Below are 23466 nucleotides of genomic sequence, written 5' to 3'. Positions count from 1 at the left end.
CACTGTCACGCTACTCTTTTGCCTCTGGAGCTCCTGTTCTTGTTTCTGTTTCTGCCTCGATCGCTCGAGTTGTCGATTATTGTCCTCGCCTTCTACCTTTGCAACCTGATGCCAAGCGGCCCCTCGTTAATTGATACGCTCAATGCATTCCGAAAGCTCGTCATCATCAGCCCCAACAGCGAGTATAGCCTGTATTAGCGGTGGCTTCATCAGCGCGTCCGAAACACCCAAGCGCAACCCTTTTGCAAGCTGCAAATAGCGGTTTCTATCAACGCTTTCAATTTCATGGCTGGTATGAAGTACTGCTTTCTTACTGCACCACATTTGTTTTTCACGAATATTTCGCGCTACATGAACACATGTCCTACATTCTATCCTCCTAAGCATGAAAAACTCAGTAAAGAAAGGTCGCGCACTCACTATTTAACGCCATGACTTCTGCGAATACCGAAGCCGCCTTGGCGTGCGGGGTGTTGAATCTTGCACCGCTGGAACCAGTGGTTCCTAGCTTGCCATCTGATCCCTGCCTACCAGTTGTTACGACGTTGACATGCCACCTCTGGCAACCAGTTATGGTAGGGGAGAGGTCCCCGAACCGGGCTACGTTGCTTCCGTCATGAAAAGTAGCGTGGTAAAGAGTCGACAGCAAATGGTTCTGCTGCCTTGGTGACGCCGACAAGAAGCCGAATGCAAACTTAACTTGTTTACTGCATGGCGAGAGGTGAGCCGAAGAAATACAGGAACAATGGCCTTCCGGGCGAGGTTACAGTAGAGTACTCGAACAGAGCGAGAACATAGATTCTCTGTTCAAAACGGAGGTTCGTCTGCGCTCGGGTCCCCGAGTATTTATGCCCAAATTTTTAACGGTCAAAAAACTTTCCTACTACTTTCGCGCACCGTGCGAACATAGGGCAGGCACTCTAAACACCCTTTCCAGATTTCGTGAGGGGCCTGCAGTAGATGCGCAGGCTGTGTCTGTGAGATGGGGAGAGGAGATCGCGCCTGCGGAGTCAATGACAGCGGGAAGTTTGAATTACGACTGCGACGCCACCACTGGTGGGCTGTTCTTCGCCATGTTGTGATCTGTCTGGAGCAGGCTCCTACTGGGAACGTTTAGGACGCGCGAACATGATAGTGCTGCGGAGAATCGTAACAACGCTTCTGGGAAAATTATTTGCGCCTGGAGCCTTTCTTGGGCGACTACGCAGAGTCATGTCGCAACAGTTCAACTGATCAGAACAATCACACTTGAGGAACATGGGGTTTAATCAAATGTTTTATTTAACAAGCTTTTATGCTTAGAATAACATATGGCTTCACCTTGAAGTTGGTAGCAGCTGTTGGTTGCAGCTGTTGGTTGCACCAGCTCTCAGACCCGTAGGTTGGAGTCCCATATCTTTTCTACTTTTATTTCTTGTACGGGACGTTTTATTTATTGATAATAATAAAGAATGGAGAAACCCGAAACTTCCCTGTTTACTTTGTAAACCGCTGGGGTTCGCCCTCGGTGGTTTTTGTTTGAAGTCTCTGACAATAATTGAGGTTCATGAGGAATTATTGTAAAAATAACGTTATTGGCAGTTCTATGTGAATGATGTCTATGCAATTTAGCTTACATTATCCGAACATCCTAGTTACCACTTCCCCGTAGGTGTTCGTATGAAACACAATCCCGAAGTTGTTGGTAAATCTTCCCTCAAAGTTGTTAGTAGATCCAAAGTTGTTAGCAGATCATCCGCCATAGTTGTTACTAACTCCTCCCGCGAAGTTGCTAGTTGATCCTCCACCGTAGTGGTTGGTAAGAAACCTACCCCCAAAGTTGTTACTAGGTCATCCCCAGAAGGTGTTAGTCCCCGCAAGGACCCCCTACATACTTGATCAACCCCAGAAAGATTCTCCTCTGACGTTGTTAGTAGATCCTTCCCCGAAGTTGTCAGCAGATCCTCCGCCGTAGTTGTTAGTAACTCTTCCCGCGAAGTTGCTGGTTGATCCTCCACCGTCGTGGTTGGTAGAAAAATCACCCCCGAAGTTGTTAGTAGATCCTCCCGAGAAGCTGTTAGTAGATGGTCCCTCGAAGTTGTTAGTAGATCCTACCACTGAGTTGTCAGTAGATCCTTCCCCGTAGTTGCTAGTAAGTCCTCCCGCAGTATTTGTATTAGTTCCTCCACCGTAGTTGTTGGTAGGAATCCCACCCCAAAAGCTGTTGATAGATCCTCCCCCGAAGTTGTTAGCAAATCTACCTCCGAAGCTATTCGCATATCCTCCAGCGAAATTGTTAGGCAATTCTCCCCCGAAGTTGTTAGCAAATCTACCCCCGAAGCTATTCGTATATCCTCCAGCGAAGTTGTTAGTGAATCCTCCGCCGAAGTTGTTGTTTATCGAGCAACAAGACTCCCTCGGTCCTAGAGGGCGGGGAAAGTACCAGGGAGTGCACCTTCCCATGCAGCGTCCATTCCCAAAAGAACGGCAAGGGCACCAGCGGGGGCAGCGGCCAACTTTCCAATCAGCTTCACACTGTAAGGAATGCATAGGAGTAAAGAGCACTCGTAAAAAAATGCGTCACCGCGTTTTGTAAAACATATTCACACGAAGTTGTTACGTCAAACAATCGCGCGCTTGCAACTACACTTGAATACGAAGAGCCTAATTCTCGAAATGTGGAACTGCCTATTCACAACGTCTACTTCTTCCTTTGAATTCGTTGATTTAAAGTGAAATAAATGCAATCCCAGGCTATAAAACCGCGTAGAAAAAATGAAATTGCCTTAGTAGGTTTACCTAATTGGGGCAATACGAAAATTAGCGGGTGTAAGGCACTAAAACAAAATTTTTGAAATTGTGTAATTGGAAACACCGTAATGTTATACTCTTCGTATTGCGTGCTTTCGCAGTACAAAGCAGCTAAACCGAATAAAATAGCTAACCCCACGTTTTCAAGGGAGTACCTATTCGTAATGAAATTGCAGCCGCATAAAGTAAAAAAACATCCAGGAAAAAGCCGTTGCTTTGATGATCAATATTCACAGCGTTTCACTAAATGCAATCGGAAACCGATTGCAGCTAGCCTACTGGCAAAATACAGACTACCGCAACAGGAATGATTGGCTCAATCGACAGTACGTAGAACGGTCAATTCAGTTGCGAAACAAATAATTTGATGCAGGCTCTCCAGCATTCTACAAATTCACTTGTTTTGTTCGTTTTTATGTACAAGGCATTACGCTTGTCCCGCGCAGCGCAAGTATCAAGGGTAAGGGGTGGATATAATGTGACATGATTTGGTACATAAGATCTTTTTACGTTTATTTTAGAGTAAAATTCTACGTTGCAGAAAAAAACAATTGTTTTAGTACAGACAATACACTCGGTGATATCCTACACTGAAAATTTCTCTCGCGTTTTTTGTAACGCGTTCGCAAAGTGGATAAAGTTAGCGCTACCACCAGGGAAGCTGGCAGCATCGTCTCGCCTTCCAGTGTACTGTGTTGGAACACTATCTATTTGGTAAATAGTTCTGCTACAGTTTGCATCGGTAATGTGTATGCTTAATTAAACCAAGGTTTTTTATGGAACGTTAGCAGCAACCGCTAATGGCCGGATTGCACCTCATGGAGGACTGTGATTTCCCTTGTACGCTTTGCCACGTTGTAGGTGTCGACCCCATGATTGTTTTAGTAGCTGCTTGTATGACGTATACCCCTAACGTAGTTGGTTCGTATTTTGGCGCGTTGAGGCGTGTATGCATGCAATATTATAGTAATGCTTGGTTACCACCCTGGCAGTTTTATTGCGTTTGTTACGTGAATGTTTGAAAAAGTTATAAATTAGAAACATCAAAAGCTTTGTTCAACACACCGAGTATAACGATGAAACAAAAAAATTAGGGGAATTGGATAACCCACTTTATTATGCCGTTATCACTAGCCTCGAATATTCGAACTTGCGCTTGTATATTATAACCATTCTATTGTTTTTGTGCCGTTCTACTTCTCGCCTTTGCAAAAACGGTCGCCGGCACGTGTACTTCCGCTAGACTAAACAACACCTATCAATAAACTACACATGTAATTAGCAGAATCAAATTACTCGTGGTTACCCGGTAACATGTTACTAACTATCCTGTTTTGGTTGTATGCCCAAAGGCGTTCAGCGAGTCCACCGTTCAGCGTACAGTGTGCGTAAAGCAATAGTGACCGAGCCTTGACTGTCTCATTCCACCGGCCATGCAATTTCATCCCACCGAAATATTAAGTAGAAGAGCTGGATTTCACGATCTGAAAGTGTCGCGTGACGCGTAGGTGCCACGCCCTTTCATTTTCTGGCTGTGTCGCTCAGTCAGGACCAATTCCAGAGCCTAATGTTCAGTCCCAGGCGGCACAAAAAGTGTGTCCGAAGACCGGCCCCTCTATGGCCGCTTTCTGGTATGTCCGGCCGGCATTCAGGCTCTGGCAGCCACTGTACAGCCGTTAAACAGCCAACATTTGGCTACCAGCACCTCGGTATTTCTCCGTCTCCGGCCGCCCGTGTTCAGACACACAGCGGCAGGTACTTGGCTGCCAGATATCCATTTTACTTTCGGCGGATGACGTTCAGAAGAACGGCCGTTGGATGACAATAGGACATCTGTTTTTCCTTCGAGAAACTGTGTTCAGCCGAAGCTTGGAAACTGACCTGCCACATAATATTGGTATCCGTGTGGCAGTTGGTGTTCGGAAGAAAACCGGCCTGAGTGCGGCTGCCGTGCATTTGCTCTCTTTACGGTGAACCGCGCGTCCGGTGGCGGAATATATGTTTTCTTCGGGCAACCGGTGTAATAACGGAGACCGGCCTACGTGCGGCCCAAGAATGTACGTTTTTCATTCGGTTAGCGGTCTTCGGCCGGATCACGGCAAGCGAATGGCCGCAGAATAATTGACAACCGGTGCTCAGCTGGAGATCAGCCGACGTAACGTCTCAGGTTATCCGTCGTTACTTCGGTAAGTAGTGTACAGCCGAACAACGGCACGCATCTGGGCGCCGAGAACCCATGCACTTGTGGAAGCTGGCCATTTGAAAAAGCCGTTAGGGAGCCGAGCGATGCATACACGTTTTTGATCCGCTCGGTGTTTCTACGCTTTAAATGAACGAACTTCATTGGTGAAGCTGTTATGAGTGGTACTATGTGAACCAGCAAGTTGCATGGACTCACTGGGGATAACAAGTTGCCATTTTAGGCCATCGGAATACCATTTACAGTCGAACACGGATATATCGAACTCCAAGGGGATCGCGAAATAGTTCGATATATGAAAAATTCGATATAACAAATATGGGCTCTGAGACGTTACCTGTTACGGATGATCACTTACCGATCGGCGCATTCAAGAACGACAAGTAATTCCGCGCTCACGACGAAACAGGATGATTTATTTGCGTGAAACAAAATCACTGGTCTTGGCCTGCTTCTTCGTTCGGGAAATGAAATTAAAGACTCTGGTCTCGATCTTCTTGAGGTTGTCCAGGCGCTACAGCCCAGTTCCTTCCATGTCGCCGCAACAACGGCGAATCAAGCTAAACGCAGCCGCCACTTCACCTGCGGACTACGAACGTGTATACCCGCACCCTTGTCCGGACGATCTTCGCCGCTCGAGCTATATCAGCCTGGGTTCCTGCGACCGCAACAGCCTGAACATTGTTGTAAGCATTCACAAAGTCATCGGCAGACACTCCTGCTGGAACAGCAGCCGGGAAAAGGGACGGCAACTCGCGAAATATGTCGTACATGCACTCGTCGTCGTCGTCGCCAAGCTTTGGAAAGTGCGGCCGTCACGATCGTCGGAATTGGGGGGCAGCGACCGCCGAAGAGCACCAGCAGCTCGCGCGGCGTTCGATATACCCAATGTCGTGAAAAATACCGTTCGATATAAACGTACGAATTCCTATACTTTTACACAGAATTTTTAAGGGGATAATTTATATGTTCGATATAGACAATAATTCGATATACCCGTGTTCGATATATCCGTGTTCGACTGTATTGCCAAAAGAAAACTGTGCCGCACCGACGGGTCAGCTAAGCCTTGCCTGCCGGCCTCGTCGACGCATAAGCTCGGCTGTATTCACCACCGCGAGAAATGGAGAGCATTGGAGACATCGATGTGGTATAGTTGTCCGACTCGAGATGGCCCTAATTCGCCTAAATTCACTTGCCTACATGGGCGTCGAGCAAGCTTCCACCACGCAGGAGCTCAACCGGCGCCATATCAGGGACTCCCCACCAAAGAAAGGCAAGAGGCGCAAAAGCGCAACTTACCGGCAATTCATCTTGTTTATAATGCGGCAGAAAGCAATGTTGCATTACGCTTTTCGTAGTAAATATATCAGAGGCTAAGCTTGTGCACTTGTAGGCTTAACTTCGTGCCCTGCACTGTTTTTTGATCTGATTTTATAACTGCCTATTTAAAAAAAAAACAAGTGTTATCTTATATTCGCGATACCAACAGAGCATTGTCAATGACGAAGAGGGAATTTTAAATTAGTTGCAGTGTGTGATGCTGAGCTCAGCTACACTGGGGATACTGACTGCTATGGTTGTAAAAACTGTGCATGAGCGACCTGAATACAAGTGTACTTATATGTGTGTGCTCTGTCCAATAAAAGTTAGTTGAGAGTTTGCGCTTGTCGCGTACTTTTTTAGATGTGTTGTTGTTTCGCGCTAAGTCCGTGTTTATTCACCAACATGAGTCAACTCGCCCAACAACAACCTCTTCCAAAATGGCGGGTTTGTTCTGTTGCTCAGTGCGACTCAGCCATCTGCTTGCGCTGCATGCAATGGTCGTCCACCGGCCCAGTACAGTTAACGTACTGTGGCTGAACTGCAATGCCCATAGCATGGCCGAACTTCCGGCAGCTTTAGTCTGGCTGGGGTCTGACGACCGCATCTCGGCTAACTTCTGGTGGCCATACTTTGGCCGCACACGGGTGGCTTTCGAATGGCCGGAGCCCTACGGCGGGAATCTGGCCGTATTAACGAACGCCGTCGACCGGCCGACGGAGACCGGCCGTTGGATAGCTTTTGGAGTACGGCTGTGTACGGTCAAAAGTCCCACATTTGGACACGGGCCGTACACGTCTGCAGGAAAAAGGCCGGATTGAAATGCACTGGACAAAGTACAACGGCTTGAGTTAGGCCGAACGGTCCTGTGCTGCTTAGGGTGTTACCAGAAAACATGCATGCCCAACCTAACGCAGTCTGAAGCCTGAGAGGTTATGGTTAAGGCAGGTAGGCTTTTGTGTCTAGATGAAGGGTGAATTTCGAGCAGGAACAAGAACAGACACGCTTCAAATGAAAATTTGGGGTCGCCGCAGTTGCGTGTTAGTGACAAAAATCTCCGGGAGTACGCATAGGAGGATCATACAGATATGCCTGCTTTGTTCAATTGTTCACAATTATGTTGGCCGTTTTTAGGGAGTCTTTTGCTTCCAGTCCACCTTCCATTTATGTGAAAAGTGTTTTGAGGAGTACCCTGTAATTCGCACTCAGCCTCTGGTTAACACTCACTCAGCCATTACTCTAGGAGAGTTCGTTCAGGAGCTCAGTGACGCGCCGGGACAAGCTGCACTTTGGTAGCGCCGACTGCGCACAATGAGAATCCGCAGCTTAATATATATTTTTGCATAGCAGCAGCCTGCATTTTTTTGGGTGAGGAGGGGGAATTACGATGAAGAAGCAGCGAGTGATGACCCTGTATATGCGCTGGTAAAGTAGGGAAGACCAAAACTCCAGAAAATGTGGGTGCGTTACCTCTTCAGACCCGGCCGCATGAATGCGGGTTTTCCGTGAGTTGTATCCGAGGGGGCAAATTTAACGTTGAACGCGTAAACAGCAACCACTGTCTCCGATTTTTTGCCAGAGATTGCAGAGGTCTTGCGTGTCGTAATCATGTGTCAACGGTCAAGTGTTGTTCATTTGAGAGAACTTTGCAGGCGCTTCTATATAGTAATGACCAACTACTTCGCCATGCTTCTAAAGCGCTTCACAAAAAGTTCCTGTTACTACGCGGAGACGAATGGCCCGAATGAACAACCACACCGGACACTCCAAGATATTGTTTTAAGGTTCTTTGCGGCATTGTCCTGGACACTATTCTGCCGTCCGCTACTTTTTCAAATACCACTGCAGTTTGCGTTCTGTCCTTGAAGCAGAAAAAAATTCTAGAAGTTTTCTTCGTAAAAAGCCGCGACTCATCATTCATTCTTGACTACAATTTCTTATCTGCTCCCATTCCTACAACAAGCCTGCTCTCAGAGCAGGCGATTTCCGGTCTCAACTACTGCCGTCTACTGACTGCTACGCATACTGAAGCCAGCCAGCACAGTGACAAAGACCACTCTAATGCCTAAAAACGCTGTTAATGCGGCTTGTTGGTACATACCTAAAATTAGATAACAGCGCTAAGACAGGACAAAGAGAAGGTGAGACGAGACTGGGCGCTAACTAACAACAAAGGGTTTATTTCAACGCAGCTGGATATATACCCTCGGAAGCAGAAAGAATCAATCACTCTAAAAAATAGAAGTCCGAAGATAAGGGCTACTTCTTTAAAGTAATGCACACGGTCAAAGATTACGGTTCGTGGCTTAAGTACTCGCTCTCTTTTTTATTCAAATGAATTGAGCCATGCTAACGGAAGTTTCATTTCGTGTATGGCTGATGTGGCCCTCGAAGATTTGCCTGGTGCGTTGCTCTTTATATCATTTTAGCACTCGTGTTCCTCGGAGTCTGGGTATGCATCTAAACTTGCAACAGTAGAAGGGCTAGGTTATTGGCTTTCCTCATTTTTTGATTGCAGGCGTGTTCTCTTAGCGGGTCGAGGCCGGCTACAAGAACACGCTATTAAACACGCTACAACAACAAGCCACAAGAACCTGCTAAATGACAGGTCATTTAGGGGGTTCCTGCAGAGTGTTCTTGTAGCGTGTTGTTCTAGCGTGTATTGTAGTGTGTTCTTGTAGCCGGTCCCGACAGGCAAAGAAAACACGCCTGCAAGCAAAAAACGTGAACAGGCAGTAATCGATTCCTTCAGTGTGCCAAGTGCGGATGCATACGCATCCTCGAAAAGGCACCTGGGCCTTCGTCTCAAAAGTCGGACAGTCAGAACAGTCGCACTCCGACAGTCGCGCTGTCGGCACTTGACGCCCAAGTCATATGCGTTACCCCGTCGTGGTTCAATCTTGAGAGCTGCCTTGTTAATACGGCCCTTTTCTCTCTCTCTCTCTTTTCTTTTTTTGTTGTTGTACCATGGGCATAGACCGACTGCATGCATACTCCCCGTTTCCGAAGCATCATCTGCTCCTTCTCGCAGTTTTCCGCAAAGATATCTAAGAAATGGGTTCCAAATGTTTGTGACACCAAAGTCATGTAACTGTACTCTGATGAAGTCAAGTCCCGTTGCCTCTACACATTATTTGTTATTGTTCATCGTGTGTACCCGACTCTTTACTGTAATATTTCTGCGCGCATTGTTGGTTTGATTTTTCTCAAGATTTATATATATATATATATATATATATATATGTAGTAAAAAATGGGTATAGCTTCTAACAAAACTGTTTATTGGTCGACGTTTCGATCGGATGCCGATCTTTCTCAAGACAACATTTCGTATTTCTGTGCACGTATTTATAAGCTCGTCGTCCAACGACGCCGAAAAAAGAGAGAGGGGGGATTTGGGGAGAGAGGTAGCAACAAACACGCTCTCGGCGAGGTGAGATGAAGGTTTGCAAAAAAGAGAGAGAAAAAAAAGAGAAAACGCAAAACCAAAAACAAACCTAAACATGCAGAAAAGGGAGAGAAGTACACAACTCTTTCAAAAACACTGTCCTCCATCGTTCGTCAGCTTGTAGAACGAGTGACAGGTAGCGCCCACTTCAGAGGGGGGCCGCTCTGCTTAAGAAACGAAAGCGCAAAGCAGTAACAGGGACGCTCTCACACCATCACTGGGAGGCACAGAATTCTAATGGTCACTGACCTTACGGGAAGAGTTTACAGGAAGCGGTCGCAGCCGCACACATATCTCAGTGACGCCAACCCCACAAAACAAACAGGCAGGCTCGTTAACAGTGTAGGTACGATCTCCGCACTGTGGCTCAAAGCATGCACGATTCTGCCTACCGGCAGGACGGGCGAGTGCCATTCATCATTCTTAGCTCTATTCTTCTGCCCTGCCCGGGCAGCCGACAGGGTCGTCCCTGACCATGAACCAGGGAGAAGGAGCTTAACTAATCCTCTAACCGCACGCGGGAGTCGCGCGGGTCCTTTGTTGGAGTAAACGGCGGCGGGCGCCTCGATGTTGTTTGTGGCATATGCCGCCTGTGCGGACAGGCGGCATATGCCATATATATGTATATATATATATATATATATGTATATATATATATATATATATATATATATATATATATATATATATATATATATATATATATAGATATATATATAAATATATATATATATTGTAAAGAAGATCGTCGCCGAGTCAATCCAACGGACAATCTCCTGTTTGGTGGTATGCGTCAGTGGGAGGACGGTGCAACGGACAATCTTCCGTCTGTGGGCATGCACCAGGGTCAGGACACTAGCATGGTTCAGTTTTGGGCACGTCCTATCCCACCCGTTTGGCTCGTGCTCGCCCTGTTCCGACCGGCTGAAACGACCGCTTGGTTTGGCCCAGCTCATCGTCGTACCCCTATCTGCACTCCAAATAAATACCATTTCATTTGGTGGACTGTGCGGGTTCACACCATCCTGACCCCAGCTTGGCACCTTCGCGGTAAACACCCCTCGATCCGCAAGCCTGGAACTGCGAAACCGAACACTACCAGCCCTCTCTTGTCCCGCCATGCCTAATGACAGCAGAACCGCACCACCGCCTTCGCCACCGGCGATCGTTTGTTCCGGGGCGATTCGACAGCGTGATCCTGCAATCTTCAAAGGCACCGGCGACCAGGATGCCGAAGACTGGCTTACATCTTACGAAAGGGTAAGCGCGTACAATCGGTGGGATGACGCGATGAAGCGATATAACGTCGGTTTCTGCTGTCGCGAAGTCGCCGAACGGTGGTTTAACAACAACTATGCCAAGATGAGCACGTGGGAGGCATTCAAGACCGATTTTATGGAAGACTTTGGCCGACCAGCCCTGCGCAAACTTCTCGCACAGCAGCGCTTAGGTGAACGGGCACAACAGGCTGGCGAAACCTTCACCAGCTACATCGGGGATATTGTCGATTTGTGCAGGCGCGTCAATGACGCGATGCCCGAAAGCGAGAAGATCAGACATATCATGAAGGGCATTGAAGAAGACGCTTTCCAGATGTTGCTGAGCAAAAACCCACAAAACATCGGTGAAGTCGTCAGCTTATGTCGAAGCTACGACGAGCTGCGGAAGCAGCGCGTCTACGCTCGCCACCGCCCAGCTGCAACCGACGCATCCCTTTCAGCGCTGTCCTTCGACGACCCTTCAATACAAGAGAGGATTAAGGACCTCGTGCGCGAAGAGGTAGCCCGGCAACTTTCTCTTCTCTCGTGTACGCTACCGACTTCGTGTTCTCAAATGCCTGGCGCGGCTTCACCGCTTCATCAGAATATTCGGGAACAAGTCGCTGAGGCTCTTCCTTGGACCTGTCAGCAGACAACTGTGACGGCACCCTTTTCTTATGCCGATGTTGCATGTGCACCACGCCACCCAGGTTTCTCTGGGCCATACCCTTTGTCAACGCCTATTGCTTATGATGGAGTCATCGCCATACCTCGTTACACCGGCCCCCCTTTGGTGCGCTCTACCCCGGCCCCAGCACGTCCTCCCCTTCGAGTCACAACTTCCGCCAACCCTAACCCCTGGCGCACTGCGGACAATCGCCCTATATGTTTTGCTTGCCGCATCCCGGGTCACGTTGCTCGTTTCTGCCGTCGTCGTGTTCAGCCACCCGATTACACCTACCGAGGTCCCCCCTATGACAGCAATTCCTATGTGACGCACCAACCCTACGCGCCCACATCTTCCGGTCAGACGCGTAGTTGTTTTGCTTCTGACGAAAACAGCCGCCACCAGTCGCCTTCGCCCCGTCGCCGTTCCTTGTCGCCGATGCACCGTCGTCCCAGCGCACCGCCCGAAGAAAACTGATGAGCACAGTTCCGGAGGCAAGAACTGCGGCATCGTCGAAGTACCGAAGCCCTCCTGTTTCTCTTAGGAAGGCGATCGAAGTCAATGTTGAGGAAGTCGTTACGTATGCCCTTGTCGATACAGGAGCTGCCGTGTCCGTCATGCATGCGAAGCTCTGCCGCAAAATTCGAAAAGTAACTACTCCGGCACCTGGCCTTCGTCTGCGCACTGCCAGCGCTCAACACGTGGCTCCTTTGGCTGCGTGCACGGCCAGAGTGGTAATTCAAGACGTTCTTTATTTTGTCGAATTTTTAGTGTTGCCGTCATGTTCACATGATATCATATTGGGCTGGGACTTTTTGTCGCGTAACGAAGCCGTCATCGATTGTGCCCGAGCGGAAGTTGAACTGTTTCCCCTGTGTAAAGCGCCATTGGCCGATATGCCACTTGTTCATCCTTCTAAGCTTGTCGCCGCTACATATACAGATATACCGCCTTTGTCTGCCGTTATGGTTCCCGTGTCTTGTGCTTCTGTCCTCGACTCAACGATCCTCTTCACGCCTTCCGAACTATTCTCACGACGCAAGAATCTCACACTTCCTACTGCTTTTCTTTCCCTCAAGAATGGTTGTTCCACCTTTCCCGTCTGCAATACTTCCGTATCGCCACTGACGTTGACTGCCGGAGAGTGCCTTGGATTCGTCGAAGTTATAGACAACACTTTCATCGTGGACGTGTCTGATGATGCCCCTCCGCCTGCTGTCAGCGCTCTTACTCCAACCTGTGCATCGACATCAAGCGTTTTCCTACCTTCCATCGACCCTGGCCTCTCCTCCTCGCAGCGCGATCACCTCATCACGCTTTTGGACCCGTTCCTTGACTCCTTCGACCATGAGCAAACTTCTTTGGGCCGTTCTTCGAATGTTCGTCACAACATTGGCACCGGTACCCATGCTCCTTTACGTCAGCGACCATACCGCGTTTCAGCTACTGAGCGCAATGTCATTGAAGCGCAAGTGACCGATATGCTGCAACGAAATGTTATTCAACCATCCAGCAGACCCTCGGCATCCGCGGTTGTCCTGGTCAAAAAGAAAGACGGATCCATTCGATTCTGCGTCGTTTACCGACGCCTCAACAAAATTACCCACAAAGACGTCTATCCCTTACCGCGTAGACGACGCTCTCCACTGCTTGCAAGGTGCAGAGTTTTTCACATCGTTAGACCTGCGATCTGGCTACTAGCAGATTCCTATGGCGGACGCCGATCGGCCTAAAACGGCTTTTATTACACCTGACGGATTATACGAGTTTAACGTCATGCCGTTCGGCCTCTGCAACGCTCCAGCTACATTTGAGCGGATGATGGACAGCATTTTGCGTGGGTTGAAGTGGAAAATATGTTTATGTTACTTAAACGATGTTGTCTTGTTCTCTCCTGACTCCGACACGCACCTCCAACGTCTGGATCAAGTTTTGAAATGCCTCACTTCAGCTGGGCTTCAACGTAATCTAAAGAAATGCCACTTCGCTGCCCGCAAACGTACCATCCTTGGCCATGTGGTTTCCAGAGAAGGCATTCTACCGGATCCTGCTAAACTTCGAGCCGTCGCAGAGTTTCCCAAGCCGAGAACTATGTAGGAGCTGCGCAGTTTTATTGGGCTCTGCTCTTATTTCCGACGTTTCGTTCGTGACTTTGCGTCTATTATTTCCCCCTTGACGCCCCTTCTCGGGGGTGGCACTAACATCACTGCTTGGTCACCAGCCTGCGACAATGCATTTGCCCGACTGCGCAAACTGCTTACAACGCCACCTATACTTCGACACTTCTACCCCTCAGCTGCGACCGAACTCCACACCGACGCTAGCGGTATCGGCCTGGGAGCTGTTCTCGCGCAGCGTAAACCGGGAATCGCTGAATACGTTGTTGCATATGCCAGCCGCACCCTTAAGAAACCAGAATCTAATTATTCGGTGACCGAAAAAGAGTGCTTGGCCATCATATGGGCCATCAACAAATTCCGCCCGTACCTTTACGGCCGCCATTTCGATGTGGTTACGGACCATCATGCCCTTTGTTGGTTGGCGTCGTTGAAAGACCCTTCTGGCCGGCTCGGCCGCTGGGCTCTTCGCCTCCAAGAATTTGACGTTAACATCGTCTACCGCTCCGGCCGCAAACATCACGACGCCGACGCCCTATCACGTTCTCCTCTATCCGTTGATAGTGCTTCGCTCGACGAGTCGGATGGCAACCTGAACGCCCCCTCGTTCGAGGACATGGTCAACGAGCAGCGCAAGGACCCCTGGATAGCTTCCATCCTGGCATATCTCTCCAACAAAGCTACTGCTCCCGTGTCCAGGGCACTTTGCCGACAGGCCTCTCACTTTTCCATCCGCGATGGCCTGCTTTACCGCCGCAGTTACGTCCCCAGAGGCCGCAAGCGGCTACTAGTCATACCTCGCCACTTGCGTTCCACTTTTTGCGCTTTCTTCCATAACGACGCCCAATGCGCTCATGCTGGCGTGCTGAAAACGTACCAGCGCCTCCATCTACGGTACTACTGGCGCGGGATGTACAGCTTCGTCTGCAAGTTCGTCCGCTCATGCCCTGACTGTCAGCGCCGCAAGTCGCCGCCTCATCATCAGGCCGGCCCATTACAGCCCTTGCCTTGCCCAGAGCGCCCCTTCGATCATGTGGGCATTGACTTGTACGGCCCAGTGCCTTGTACCGCTGCCGGTAACGGTTGGGTCATTGTCGCCATTGACCATCTCACGCGCTACGCCGAGGCGACCGCATTACCGGCTGCCACAGCACGGGACGTGGCTTCTTTTATTTTACATCGCTTCATCCTTCGCCATGGTGCCCTTAGGGAATTACTCGGCGATAGAGGCCGCGTTTTCCTGTCCGAAGTTGTTGAAGCTCTTCTTACTGAATGCCGCATTATTCATCGGACCTGCACGGCATATCACCCGCAGACCAACGGTCGCACCGAGAGATTTAATCGCACTCTTGGTGATATGCTCGCCATGTACGTTTCTTCAGACCATACTAACTGGGACTCAGTCCTCCCATTTGTCACGTACGCATACAATACCGCGACACAGTCTACTACCGCCTTCTCGCCATTTTTTCTTCTGTACGGCCGCGAACCGACTCGCCCCCTTGACACCATTCTCCCGTACAGAGCTGACGCCGCTGAGTATTCGACTCTGTCTCAAGTATCCTCTTATGCCGAAGAATGCCGTCAACTTGCCCGCTGATTTACATCCGACGATCAATTAACGCAAAACAATCACCATGACAAGGACCTCCCAGATGTGTCTTTCTCCCCCGGTTCACTGGTGTGGCTGTGGGTACCACCCCCACCTTCTGGATAATGCAGTAAGTTTCTTACTATCACGGCCCATACCGGGTCCTTGAGCGTACCTCGCCAGTTAATTACCTTGTCGAGCCAGTACAGCCTTCACCCGACCAACGCCGACGTGGAAAAGAGACAGTCCATGTGCAACGCCTGAAGCCTTACTACGACCCCCTCGTCTTATCGTGCCCCTAGGCATCCAGGATGGCTGCTGTTCAGCGGGGGAGTGATTGTAAAGAAGATAGTCACCGAGTCAATGCAACGGACAATCTCCTGTTTGGTGGTATGCGTCAGTGCGAGGACGGTGCAACGGACAATCTTCCGTCTGTGGGCATGCACCAAGGTCAGGACACTATCATGGTTCAGTTTTGGGCACGTCCTATCGCACCCGCTTGGCTCGTGCTCGCCCTGTTCCGACCGGCTGAAACGACCGCTTGGTTTGGCCCAGCTCATCGTCGTACCCCTATCTGCCCTCCCAATAAATACCATGTGAATATATATATATATAAGCAGTAAAAGGAAACTTCTCGAGGAGCCAGAAAAAATACTTGAGAAAATGGTAGACGCACGATTAAAAACAAAAACAGTGGTTTACTGACGTTTCGACGGCGGGACCAGTCTTCATCTTGAGTTACAAGATGAAGACTGGTCCCGCAGTCGAAACGTCAGTAAACCACTGTTTTTGTTTTTAATCGTGCGTCTATCATTTTCTCAAGTATATATATATATATATATATATATATATATATATATATATATATATATATATATATATATATATATATATATATATATATATCTTGAAACTAGTTTACGCCACCATTTTTCTGGTCATTAAAAATGCAGAGACTCTACGGAAAAACACTGCGAAGGCGCTCCTTTTTTCTTTCGTCCGTCTCCATTTCACATTGCATGCTACAAATCTTTCAGTACAAAATCAAAGAACCCAGAATTTCCAATTCCTTTCCTTCTCCCCTAATGGCAGGTATACTAGATAGAATGTAAGTTTTTTAAGAAATCGTCTACGGAAGGGGAATTAAATTATTATTTGGCCGCAATCCCAGAGGCGGCAGTCGTATTTACTCACGAGACTTCCACAAAAAAGTTGCACCCGTTGACTTCTCGTAGGGCCTCTTCTTCCTCTGCGCACAAAACAAAAACAATTACTTGCAATATTCGTTCTTTGACTTATTTGTAATATTCAGCAACGAAGTGAGGCTATTTAAAGGAAACGTACCCAGGCAGAGAAATGTTACATTAAGTATAACAATTTACGCGCCTAGAAACAAGGCACATTCACACAATCTGCCCGTGATTTCGGTGTGCGAGTACAGTTTCCTGATACCACTTTGCGTGATTATAAATGATTGCTCAAGAACAAATACAACTCAATCTGTATTTGGATATTAGCGGTTGCCTCGGACACTAACTATGTGGGGATACATTAGGTGGGAAATTATTGTTGGTAATACAGGTGCGCTGAAAAACGCTGCTCTCGCAAAAAGATAAAATAAAACACATTTCTTCTGGGAACAGGATAATCATTTTACTGCAGATGAAGTATATAGATTTCTGCATGGCTTGAATGCGGTTGTAGATGGACATTTGGTTGGAGCTTTTATATGACAAATAATTTAATCAGGACAAAAAATTGAAATGGTTTCGTACTCGGAGCATATTCCGAAATCCCAGCAAATAACTGACTTTTGAAGGAATGATTGGTGTCGCAGTGTGTGCTTCGTCACTAAAAGAAACGTAAATAAAATGTTCCATGTGGAATGGCACAGCATCATGGTTAAGGTCGCACACCTCACGAATTATTGAATGCCCCGCAACTAGGTATCGTCCGTTTGGTATAGTGTGTTTGCGTATACGGTGTTTGTTTTAACCTCATACAACCTGACGTAGGCGTGTAGGGCGTCAGGAGAAACCTTGGAAGCTTCTGTCTTCTTCACCGCGCGTTTGTGTTCAGCGGATGAGCGGGCCTGGAGAGGACAGCGGATGAGCGGGCCTGGAGAGGTCGGTCACCCCAAAATAATTGAAAGTGGTGTGAGCTTTTTGAAGGAGGATTTCCTTTTGTTCGTTTGAAAAACTGGCGCAAGGGGATCGTTGAAACTTTAACTACCGCGATTACGGCCATGACAATGCCCGAATCGTACGGGAGCTGGAGGTAAACAAACAGGTCAAGATAAAAAGAGGACACCAGTCGTACTGTCTACCACAGTTTCGCGGCTCAAGGCGACTGGACGAAGTTTCAATTCGCTCAACGTCTGATCCTGGTGAATCGGTAGCGAGGACGCGTCAATGGGTACGCGAGAAGGCTTTGTTACGCAGTGGACGTGTTTAAAAGGCAAATAATTTTGGCGGCGCGGAGCACCATTACAGGAACACTGACGAACAATACTCTAAGACGAGCCGCCCAATGGCCGGTTCCCGTCGTTAGGTTTGCTTTTAGTTGTTTGGTTTTCATTTGTGGTATTTGTTTTTTTTGGCGGAACACCTCTGGGTTTCTGTATGACAGCTGAATAGGTAGGTCACATGACTATTTTTTACCTATATAGCTTGGTCACAGCGGTCAATCAATTGTCAAGTGTGCGTTCCTTATTGAGCCATCCTCTCTCTCCAACTGTGACGTTCCTTTTGTGAGTGGGGTTTTGGTGGCAAAACCGAGCAGTTTGTTTTGCTCCAATGTTTTGCGCGTTTAAAAAACGTTCTGGGTTGTGAAAACAACTGCGAAGTGGCAGTTTCTCCTCTCTTACGATGTTCACCTAAAAAATATTGTTTATATTTATGCTTGGATCTGTATGCTGGCTTTCCCAAGCAGTGAGTGTCATACTGGAGCATGACCATCTACAGAGTACGGTTATAGACACAAATTCTGCATTTTCTCCCCGCCCCCCACTTCGCCTTACGCGAGCAGTGCATTTTCCTCGCAACGGGCGGCATTTGGTTCCGCCTGGCACTGCGCAATGCCCCGCCCTTTTTGGCAACTGCCTGTGTGGCTTACAGTTTTCACCTGCGCCGTGACTGCCATCACGGATCACCTGGCATCACCGTGACTGGCATCGCGGATCACCTGGCATCGCCGTGACTGGCACCACGGATCACTGGAATCGCGGATCACCCGCGCGGTGACTGGCATCGCCGCGATACAAGAAAACGTCATTTTTTTTACCCACAAGCCCGCAAATCGTGTGTGTCTTTAGTGTGTGATGTAGAAATTGCCCCAGTGGTCTTATATTTCAGCATAATCAATCGCGAAATTAGATAAACTTAAACATTGTAAATTCCACCGGAGCGGCAGCTTTGCTGGACTTCTTTATTGAGATGGTCCAACGGCTCTGTATTTTATTTTTCTATGTACTCTGTATGAGCTCAGACATTTTTTATCTACCCCGGTCTGCCAACGGAGACAATATGCTGGAACCTATCCACAAACCACTTCGGCTTCAAAACATAATGTTTATTTCGACGTTACAGTAGGAGACCGGTCTTTTATAATATTAAAGCCGCATGTATAATTACGCCCAACCCTGAGTCCATATGCTCCTCACAGACAAGTACGCGGAAACATTTCCTTCAGCAAATTCAGCAGCTTGTCGTTCGCGTTAGTTTCGGCGTTCAGCCTTTAACATACCTACTCGATTTCCTGGAAGTACATATTGCCGCTGTAGCGGGGTATATGTACCAGCCTAAGAACGCTTTCTCTGACCGTTTGGTTCCGTTCTAAGAAATCGCCCCAAGACTTCTTTATTGCCTCTGTGAGTCGAACCCACGTCGTCAACGTCGCCCCATGGTTTAATACCACAACCATGGTGCTTTTTGTATAAAAACACAACGTTTCTCGGCCACGCCACCGAATTTTATCGGTTGTATTTGCGCTCCCAGTTTGAAGCGGGTGAGCCACTTGCCTTCCCGCGAAAGTACGTGGCCCCTCTTACTGCCGCTGGAAGTACGCGCACCTCACCAAGACTGTTATGGTAACAGGGCGTCAGTTTTTGAGACGAAAGGGTGATCGTACATAGCTACTGGGCCCACCGCTCGCCTGTGCATCCCAGGTGTTGGTGCTTACTTTCTTTTACAAAAAAATTAGAAGCATTCACAACCAGTTGTCGGTATGCCTGTTTGATACGAAATTCTCAATAGTTTTAACAGTATTTAACGTTTCTTTCTACATTTTGAGGTCAAAGGTAGTAACGGCATAATAGGGACGGCAAAATACCACTTCCGCAACCGCTATTGGCATATGTTTACTGGCGTGTGGCGTTTCACCGATGTCTACAAGAGGAAATGGAAAACGTTTGTTGCTGACTTATGTTAACAATACATTAGGCCTACAAATACGCTGATATTGTTGACCGAAACGTCCGTCAGTTTAAAGCAGAAAGGTTAGCCTTGCTTGCGTTCCTGCAGATGAGCACTTTACCCTCTTACACAACAAGTTAAAATTTTTTTACGCGTACACCGACGTTGTGACAAGTATTGATGCCAATACTGCCATTATTTCAGGCAACAAAACCCGTTTTTTTGTACAATGGCTGTGTCACCATAGCTGTCTTGTTTCTCTAAACAGACTAAATTTTTAAAAAATATTCCTTTACCTGAAGTACACCTGTATGAGGCATTAAAAATGATGGGCTGATGTGCGATTCAAGAACATGTTAAACGTGTGAGGTTCGACAGCATAAACATTGACGCAGCTGTTGAAATAATTAAAGAATAAGCTATGCGACACTGATGCAAACCCTCAGAAATATTCCAGCTTCTAGTTAGCTGCAGGGGCAACAGCTTGCTTGTAAAATCAAGAAACCTTAACCGTGCAATAAAGTGGATATTTGGGCGTCTTCTTTACACACGACAAAAAAAAAGGATAGTGCAGCTGGCACACGAACAAAAGAAGGAGTTGACACAAACGAGCGCTCGCGGTTGTCAAGTCTTCCATTTGTGTATGTCCATCAAGCGATGCCTTTTCTTTTCAACCATCCAGAACTGCAGATCCCTTTTTGATAACAATTTTTTAATCCAAATCCATCCGCTGTAAATTATACCGGGAATTATATCTGCTCGCTTGGACGTGTCTTGAAGATTAGAGAGAAGACCAAGTATTAGTCAATATTCCAGAGTAGCCGACCGCTGGAGATATATTTAGAATTGTATATTCAGTGAATCTGGAGAGCCTGGAACTGTACACGGCAACAAAATGCAGAAAGTAAAAACAAAAAAACAACTTGTAATGACGACACGTTTAAGGAACTTGGGCTGCCTCTTTTTGTTTTAGCTTTCACGTAGTTTTCGCGAAGTACATTCATGTTTTATGCAGAAATGCATTAGAGCCGGGGGTTGTCTTGTGTACGTTGGCCGGCGTCCGCAGCGCGTCTTATGTTGATTGTGGCATGATGCCCCTAGGGATTGGCCAACCAAACAATCCATCACGAGATAGCTTTGCGTTCAACCACCATCGTCATCTTCCCGTAGGGGAACCGCTGTAGAAGAAGAAGGAGAAGAAGACAAAGTTGCGAAGAGGAGGGCTGCGTGAGTTTTGGCTACCGTTATCCTCCTCGGCCGGCGCATCTTCCCGATCTGAACCCGGTCGAAGAGCGGCTCATCGCGCCTCGACTCCCCTTGATGAGCATCAGGCGGCTGACTCGAGGCAACGGGCAGTTTGGAATCAAGGGACAGGCGGTGAACGTGCCCATCGACGTATCGAAGGTTGTGCGGTGCCTTCCTCGCATGGTACCCGAGGACGTTGCGTTCGACGTTCACATCAAGCGGAGGCTGATGAGTCCGGCAACGTACAAGCGCGGGTTGGTGAAGCGCGGCAACATCCTGGCTTGGCTCAAGCACCTGGAACACACCCCGTTGTATCGCGCCATCAACGTTCGGGTCGATTGGAGTCGGCTCGATCACTTCGATGACGGCGGCGAACGATAGGAACCGCAGGAAGACGACGTCGATGATGCTGACGGTGAGTTCGAAACGATTCCCGACGACTTTGACGTGAACGATCCTCTGCAGTTGGCGGATGCGCTGAACGCGGTCTCGAAGACGCTCCTCTCTCTTCGCCATTAATCGCAGCACACTCATCGGTGCACCCAATGCATTTCTGCATCCTCAGAATCCCCCTCGGCGAGGTGCGGGGGAATTTTTTTCGCCTAGTCATCAGTTCTTAAAATTTCTCTTTGAATTTGGAGCATATAAATGACTTTCTTTGAACGCTTGCACACGCAAGCATTTTAATTATTTCAAAATACCTTGAATACCACCGTGCCCTTTGTGCTTTTGTAGAAATAACACAAACTGGTGATCCGTGGCGACAGGTTAAGGACTATCAAATTTCTTCGGTTATTTTCAAAAGCTTTATGTTCTCCAAATATATCTTCTATACGATATTAACCTACATAAGAAAGAACATTTCTGCCGCAGACTATCATTAAAATACAAGGAATTTCAGAAATATGCATACTTCGCTATATATGTACACGCTAATTTAGCTCTTATAACTTACAACCCAAGATATTTGCTACAGCCCATGCTGGCGCAGCCACCATGTGTAATAATTTGTCTTCCCCTAAAAATGATGTAAAATTCAAGAAACCTTTGGTCTTTCATTGATATGGTTGTTTGAATATTGTTGCTGAAAAAGTGGCTTTACGCGTACCTAGAAAGCAGCGACATGAAGGTGAAATCCGAATACACCGGTTCGTAATGCCTTGGCCTTGATAAAACTTGTTTTTATATTTTTTGTGTTTGGAAAGTGTTACAAAAATTGTGTGAAATATTATTTCTTTTTGCTTCAGAGTGGTACATTTGTGCTATAAATTACAGAATTCATGCGTATTTTGTAGATAGGGCTCAAAATTTTTAGTATGTGTAGAAGTAACAACCCAATCTCTACATGTGCATGGTAAATAGACGATGCTTTCCTGAGCATCCTTTAGGGCGTCATCTCAAGCGCCGAGTTTGGATAATCCCGCCAAGACATATTCCAACTAAATTCTGGCTGCATTACGTAAAACTATGAAAGCAAAACTACGTTAGGAATAAAACACGACCAAATTGTATGATCAAACCGCGGTGTTTTGTTGTGAACAGTTATATTCAGATATATCAGGACGTCGAGATGGTCTATGCCAAGACATGCAACCATAAGCAGTTTAAATAACACAAATATACAAGCTCAAGGCAAGGGAATGGCCGAGAATTTGTGAACAACTAATTTTTTTTTGCGCCAAAAGCTCGCGGATCCCTTTCGACGATATTTCTGTATACTGTGATAAAACGAACTCTTGGATATAAACAGATATTGATTGCAGGCGAATAAATAAGTATTGCCATTTACATATCTGTTAACCACTTCCCAAATATTTTATGGCATAAATCAGTTATAGAAAATCCGTACCCGCAGCAATATCTTACCAAATGAACAACTCTACTCACACAATCATGGCCGCCGTGGCAACTAACAGCAAAATATTTGCAGCTTTCATTGGTGGAAAAGTAGGTTTCGAAGCGAAGGACAGTGTAGGTTTGAAGTGCGGCTGAACAGAATTTTCCAGTGGTTTTGATGCAGTGGGGAGATTTCAAACAGAACAATAGATTGCAGAGGCAGTTGATTACGCTGTGCCTGTTGTATTTTTTCTATGTCAGGTTACTTTTGTAAACGCGCCTAAAATGTCAACAATGCTCTCTTTTGTTAGGAAACAGATATAAATACATGGACGGCTTGGAATTTCAAGAAAAGGAAGACATCTTCTGTTCGTCACTCTGCTAGCGCTAGCACTAGCGCTAAGGTAATTTATGAAAGGCATTGGAAGAAGACAAAGCTGTGCTCTCTTTTTTCTAAGCTCCCAGATGGCCTGCCTTTGTTCGTAAAACCAAACGTAGCCTTATTCTTACGGCACAAATTGAGATTTACAGATTTTGAAGAACCAACAAAACTATTTTTTTTCCATTTTAAGACGTGT

The 23466-nt window shown here is 47.3% G+C and overlaps 1 long non-coding RNA gene across 1 annotated transcript; it reads right to left on the bottom strand.

Moving 5' to 3' along the window:
- Positions 1–1356: 1356 nt before the first annotated feature.
- Positions 1357–23077, bottom strand: LOC144165092 (uncharacterized). Its single transcript, XR_013321355.1, has 3 exons — positions 22940–23077; positions 16590–16644; positions 1357–2514 (listed from the first exon to the last, which is right to left on the bottom strand). It is a non-coding gene; the product is annotated as an uncharacterized LOC144165092 (long non-coding RNA).
- Positions 23078–23466: the final 389 nt, after the last annotated feature.

This window comes from Haemaphysalis longicornis, unplaced genomic scaffold (assembly GCF_048455015.1).
Source record: "Haemaphysalis longicornis isolate Haplotype H1 unplaced genomic scaffold, Haemaphysalis longicornis Haplotype H1 scaffold_14, whole genome shotgun sequence".
Taxonomy (NCBI): Eukaryota; Metazoa; Arthropoda; class Arachnida; order Ixodida; family Ixodidae; genus Haemaphysalis; species Haemaphysalis longicornis.
The sequence above is the reverse complement of the archived record's forward strand: the minus strand, read 5'-3'. Positions and strand labels throughout refer to the sequence as shown.